This window comes from Bidens hawaiensis, unplaced genomic scaffold (genome assembly GCF_021521415.1).
Source record: "Bidens hawaiensis isolate Kalapana, Puna unplaced genomic scaffold, B.hawaiensis_p1.1 tig00018764_1, whole genome shotgun sequence".
Lineage (NCBI taxonomy): Eukaryota > Viridiplantae > Streptophyta > Magnoliopsida > Asterales > Asteraceae > Bidens > Bidens hawaiensis.
The window spans coordinates 354,857-362,295 of record NW_027492849.1 but is presented as its reverse complement, the minus strand read 5'-3'; positions in this window follow the sequence as shown (position 1 = coordinate 362,295).

The window sequence follows — 7,439 nt, the reverse complement described above, 5'->3', positions numbered from 1 at the left end:
TCTTTACTAACCCTTCATCTACTAACACCTCTGACTGCACCTTGATGATTTCTTCAAAAAGACTCGGGTTCATGATCAACTTGTATGACTTCACTGTTGCAAGGACTTCCTCATTCCTACGACTTAACGCGTCAACGACTACATTAGCTTTACCGGGATAATACTTAATGTCGCAGTCATAATCCTTAATCAACTCCAACCATCTTCTCTGCCTCATGTTCAATTCTTTCTGCTCGAAGAAGTACTTTAAACTCTTATGATCTGTATAAATAGTACACTTAGTACCGTACAGATAATGCCTCCATATCTTAAGAGCATGCACTACAGCTGCTAACTCCAAATCATGCGTCGGATAAGTACTCTCATGGACCTTCAACTGTCTAGACGCGTAAGCTATCACCTTCCCTCGTTGCATCAACACGCAACCTAACCCTTGATGTGAGGCATCAGCACAAACAACGAAATCCTCGTCACCATCGGGTAGAGCAAGGATTGGAGCTTGCGTGAGTCTCTTCTTTAATTCTTCAAAGGCTTCTTCTTGAAACTTTCCCCAACTGAATACTATCGACTTTCGGGTCATACCGGTCAGCGGTGCGGCTATCTTGGAGAAACCTTCAATGAATCTCCTATAGTAGCCAGCTAACCCTAGGAAGCTTCGTATATCAGTCGGATTCTGCGGAGTCTTCCAATTCGTTATCGCTTCAATCTTAGCTGGGTCCACAGTAATCCCTTCCGGATTAATCACGTGACCTAAAAATTGCACTTCTCTTAACCAGAACGCGCACTTCGAAAACTTGGCATACAACTTCTCCTTCTTCAGAGTCTCCAATACCTCCCTCAGATGCTTAGCATGGTCAGACTCGCTCTTTGAATAAATCAATATATCATCAATGAAGACGATAACCGACTTATCCAATATCGGTCGACACACCCTATTCATCATGTCTATAAATGCTGCATGAGCATTTGTTAGACCGAATGACATTACGAGGAACTCGTAGTGTCCATACCGCGTTCGGAACGCTGTCTTAGGGATGTCTGCCTCTTTCACCTTCAGCTGATGGTAGCCTGATCTGAGATCTATTCGTGAGAACCAACTTGAACCTTGCAGTTGGTCAAACAGATCATCAATCCTTGGCAAAGGATATCTATTCTTTATCGTAAGCTTATTCAACTCACGATAGTCGATGCACATTCTCATACTTCCATCTTTCTTTTTCACGAATAATACTGGTGCGCCCCACGGGGAAACACTCGGTCTTATGAAACCTTTGTTGAGGAGTTCTTGCAGTTGGGACATCAATTCTTTCATCTCGGACGGTGCTAGACGGTAAGGCGCTTTTGCGACAGGTTGGGCTCCTGGTATTAAATCTATCTGAAATTCTATCTCTCGCCCCGGTGGCAACCCCGGAAGATCCTCAGGGAATACTTCTGGGTAGTAGCGCACAATAGGAACATCTTTCATTTCTTTCGTCTCGGCCGTAGCGTTGACGACATACGCCAGGTAGGCACAACACCCTCGCCTTAGCAAACCCTCGGCTTTTATCATCGAAATGACATTAAGCCCAGAACTTTCCTTATCACCATAAACCGTCACCGCACTACCATCCAAGGACTTTAACCTTATTATCCTACTCTTACATACTATCTGAGCCTCAAACTCAGACAACCAATCCATACCCAAAACCACATCGAACCCTCCCAAGGTCATAACGTACAAGGTAACCGGGAACTCATGTCCTTCCAATTCTATCTTACAGTTCTTAACCATTTTTGTTATTTTAACCGAAGTGTCACTGGCGGTTTCTACTACAAAAGTTTCAGACACTCGGAAGCCTTTCATTTTAGCTAGTTTACTAAATGTCGTAGCTACAAAACTTCTATTCGCACCAAAATCAAATAATACGGAAGCAGAAATGCCGTTTACTAAGAACGTACCGGTCACAACATCAGGAATCTGCTTGGCTTGTTCTTTGGTCAGCATGTAGGCTCTAGTCCTCGGCCTTGCTTGATCATAATCTTTCTTCCCACTACCTCCAGCCTCACCTTTAGTGCACTCTCTTGCCATATGGCCTGTCTTGCCACATTTGTAACATGCTGGCTTCGCACCGCACTCATTAGCATAATGCCCTACCTTTCCGCACTTATAACAGGCATTCGACCCCATTCTGCATTCTCCACCATGAGCCTTTCCACACTTGAGACAAACATCAGAACTTCTACCCCACTTGCACTCACCACCATGCATCTTTCCGCAGGTCTTACACGATCTCTTCTCCCACACTTTCTGCTTCTTATCTTTGGGGTTCCATAACTGAGTACCGGGTCGTTTAGCAGGAGCGACCCATTTCTTCTCTTTCTTCTCGTCTCCCACCACCACATCATCCGCAGCCAGGTCTGCATAGACCATCTCTGCGAGTTCGACAGCAGAATCGAAAGTAGCAGGTTTACTTGTCCTGACTAACATGCGGACTCTCTGTGGTAATCCCCTCACATAACACTTGATTCTCTTTGCCTCAGTGCTGACCATATCGGGTACCAACCTCGACATTCGGTTGAACTCTGTAGTGTACTCACGATGTGTCATCGTCCCAGCTTTCAAGTTTAGGAACTTCATCTCCGCCCTTTCAACCTCGGCGTCAGCACATAACTTCTTCATCACTAACTCCTTCAGATCGTCCCACTTCATCTCTTTGATCTCTTCTCGGGTCTTCCTCTGCTCCACACTCTCCCACCAATACATAGCCTCATCTTCAAATGATTGGGTGGCATAACCGACAGCTTGGTCAGGACGACACTCGCTGATTCGGATAATTTTATCCATGGCGGTTATCCACTGAAGAGTAGCGATTGCGTCTCCTAAACCAGTCAGCTTAGGCGGGTCACAACCTTTGAAGGACTTATAGTTGCAACCGCCTCGGCCCCTCTTCCTATCATCAACTTTCACAGACCTCACCTCACTTGAATCACCCTTTTCCCTCTCATCATCTTTCCTACCATTACCACCTGCCCCTTCAACAGTTCTTTCACGGCTTCCAGCAGACCCTCCCGGAGTAATATTCTTCACAGCAGCGGCTACAGCTTGAACAATAGTTGCTTGAATTGCGGGATCCAGTTGAACTCCTTCATTGTTTTCCGGGTTTCTTCCAGCTGCGCTTCCTTCAGCTTCGGTGTTGGAAGCTGTCTCAACCGAAGGTTGCTGGACACGACGAGGCCTGCCGCGTCGTCCAGCGCGACCTCCAGCTCCAACAATGTCTCCAGCTCCAGCCATCGTATTCTAAAAGGGAAAACACAAACATCATCACTCAAGGAACTATTTAGTACAAGAATAGCAAGGCTAACAGGTAATAACAGTGGCCAGCTGTGACTAGCTGATCACGTTGCTTTCCGTGTCCTATACACTTCCCTTTATGAGTCTATTTGTGCTGGTTCTACATAAGCAGTTAGTCAAATCAAACAATCAATTATCCCTATCCCTATCGTTCACATATCTTTTCTTTCTCATTAACATATATCATTTAATCATACTCTTTACCTTTACTGATCTTGCTTTAGCGACACATGGCATTCTTGAACTGGCATCTTCTTTCCTTTCTTACTTAAATCTCATTCTCTGTTCGACTCTAAGCATGTAGGATGCTTAAATCTCTCGAACTTTGCTCTGATACCAACTTGTAAGGTCCCGGTACCGGTAGCCCTACTTTCGTGTTGGATTTACTCATAAACGCAGTTCTAAATATCAGAGTTAATTAAAACATTCGCGGAATATAAAAGCTTTCATAACAAAACACGTCTTGTCTTAAAACATCATTTTGTCTTTCAAAATTAACGAAACATTAAACTTAAACGTCTTGAGTCTTCCGATGCCAGCCTCTTATTCGGTGCCACGTGTCTCCTCAAGCGAGCTGCCTCATCCTACTCACCTGCGTGCATACTAAAAGTCAGCTACGCTGATGAGTTCTAGTTAATCACATTATCATACAATACCTTCTTAAATTTCATACTTAACCTCTTAACTTTCTTTCATACACACATAATTGCATATACTTTCATTCTTACCTTCATACTTTCTTTACATACATAATCATACGTTTTAAAGAGCCTTTCGCCCTATAACCTCACAGATATTATAAGGGTCTGGTCCCTAACATCACAGATATTATAAGGGTATGGTCCCTAACATCACAGATATTATAAGGGTCTGGTCCCTCTTCGTTACCATACAACCGTGCCTTTCCTTTGTTTATTAACTTTATCGCATTCATACACATGAGCAAATACATTATACTCACCTTATACGTAACACTACAACCTGACAGTACGTGCTATATCCGAAGATCGTTCACGTACTGACAAGCAATCATTCATACATTTCACATCATTCATATAAGGCATACACTTATCACTTAGGATAAGTGTATTAACAAACATATCGAGTATGCACACAGCCCCGAAAACATAACACAGAAGTGGGGCTAGAAACTCACCTGAACACGGTTACGTTCACCGTTAATCGTAATCCCTTTCCTCAGTTGTGCACGGCTGACTGTATAACAAGTATACATATCAATTAACTATCACTACTCATATCATCTTTCTAATCTTAATTACTACCCACAACGAACGGGGGTCTGGGGGCAGCGCCCCTGGCAGCGGGGTCTAGGGGCGGCAGCCCCTAGCAGGGTCCATGTAACACCCCGACCAAAGGCGGATTATACATCGGGGCGCCACATATTGTTTCATTACTCGTGACACTATTTGGTGTCAATATTTAACAAATACATTTTACTCGCGCACGCGCAGCACAGGAATTCATAAAATAACATAAAACAACATATTATAACTTAGAATATTCAATAACATAAACTTGTCTTGTTACATTTTAAAACTAGGTCCAAAGCAAAAGAAAATATCCTACGTGTCCACAAGCTTCCAAAAGCAGCTACAGCAAACCTGAACATGTGTTAAAATAAAACGTCAACACTTGCGTGTCGGTGAGAAATCAAGTTTAATAGATAATAATAGATAACAATAATCACTGCGCGCAACACGTGTATGTCTGGTGTTTAACAAGGGTGTAATCAGATTGTGATCAAGCCTAAATAGATCATAGTTCATAGTTCAATCCGTGCACCCAAATGAGCACAAAAACAAGAAAACTCTGTGCAAGTGTAAACAAAAGAAAACCGTAAACGATAGGTCTCCCGTGTTCATCTAATGGATCCATGAAAACTTCGGAATAGGCCGAACAAAGCGGTTAATGATTCACACATACAAATAAACAGCCAAGTAAACGTCCTCAACACATGGGATACTGCGCGACTAAAGTTCATAAACAAGTTTAAGACTCAAGTTTGTACGAACACATGAACATCCCAAAACATTAAAAATAAAAAGGGATTAGGTACTAGATTACTCACTTGATAAACGGTGCGATGAAAGATTCAACTCTTAAACAAGCAAAGTTAACCTATAATTAAGATTATTGGTTTAACGATTGGTTTTAAGTCTTGAATATATGTAACCATTATTAATATGTAAATCAAATTATTTTATATTATATGTTACCGGAAATCTGGGCAGAAGAGAGGGGAAGACGGGAGCAGAGAGAGGAGGCGGCTGAGGACAACGGCAGAGAGCAAAGAAAGATAATAAGTGTTTGTGTGTGTAGTGTTAAGAAAATAGCATTATTATTTATAGGGGAAACCCTAGGGAACACAATCCCTAGAAAAGGGGAAAAGATCTCCAAAAAGTAAAAGATTCCAAAAGCAAAAGATAACAAAAGATATGGTAGCTGCAGGGGACAAGGGAAAAGCTGACAGGTAACAGTAAAAAGCATGGGAGGGTCACATAAAGGTACTGGTCAATGCATGGAAAAGCAGATCTCAAAAGATAATGTCAGTCACTTTTTCTGTCAACCAATGGGGTTGGTGCGCATGCTGCGCCGAAAGTGGCTTTTCAGACATAAGATAGGTCAGGTCAACAGCACAGAAGATAAGACATCACGAAAGTAAACGGCTGGATTAAACAGAAGAAAGACTCAAAGGGGTTAGCGCGAGAAGGCTCGAGCGCGCGAGCGCGAAGGCAAACACAGAAGGTCAAGAGTGCGCGAGCGCGAAGGCAGACAGAACCAACCTTAGCGCGCCGCGGGAAGAACTACAATTCTAAGCGCGCCGCGGGAAGAACTTCAATTCTAAGCGCGTCGCGGGAAGAACTATAATCCTTAGCGCGCTGCGGGGATAGTTCGCCTCGCGTATCGCAGCAACAGACGGTCTTCACGCAGGCTTCCTTGTAAGGAGTCTGGCGCGTGGAGCTGCGCAGACATCCTTAGGCGGGAAGAAACAAAGGACAGAGTTAAGAGAAAAAGAGGGGTTCAAGGCTTAAGGGTTAAGCAGAGGGGCGGGACGGCGACAAGAGGGACAAGGAGGCGGGAAGGAAGGAAATTATTATTAGTAAGTAATATACAAATATATATGATTTATTAAGTGTTAAATTACAAAGGTTAATAATCAAATTTTAAATCATAAAAAGAATCGGATTCAAAAACGGGTACCTGGGTCGGGTCGGATCGGGCAGATGTCACAGTCTCCCCTACTTTAAGAAATTTCGTCCCGAAATTTATCTCGAAGTAGGCTGCGCAGAGAACAGGTGCGGGTACTTGATCTTCATTTGATCTTCCCTTTCCCATGTAAACTCGGCTCCGCGCTTGGACTCCCAGCGAACTTTCACGATAGGGATGCGACTGCGCTTGGTTTGCTTTACCTCGCGATCCAAAATCTCAACAGGCTTCTCAACGAAATGCATGGATTCATCAACTTGAACTTCATCAAGTGGTATGTGAAGGTTCTCGTCAGCTAAACATTTCTTGAGGTTGGATACATGGAACGTTGGATGCACATTGCTGAGCGCGGGCGGCAGGTCTAGTCTGTTGGCAACTTTTCCCACACGCGCGAGAATCTTGAATGGACCAACATAACGAGGAGCAAGCTTACCTTTCTTCCCAAAGCGGACAACACCCTTCCAGGGCGACACTTTGAGGAGAACAAGATCACCAACTTGAAATTCGAGAGGCTTTCGCCTGCGATCTGCGTAACTTTTTTGTCGGCTTCTGGCAGTCAGCAAATGATCACGGATCTTGGCGATTTTATCGGTCGTCTCTTGAACTAGTTCGGGTCCTGTGATTTGAACTTCACCCACTTCGCTCCAACAAATCGGTGAGCGGCACTTTCGACCGTAAAGTGCTTCAAATGGGGCCATACCGATGCTGGAATGATAGCTGTTATTATAAGAGAACTCGATCAGAGGTAGGTGCGAATCCCAATTACCTCCAAAATCAAGAACACAAGATCGAAGCATATCCTCAAGGGTTTGGATGGTTCGCTCAGACTGTCCGTCAGTCTGAGGATGATATGCAGTACTCATGTCCAAACGAGTTCCTA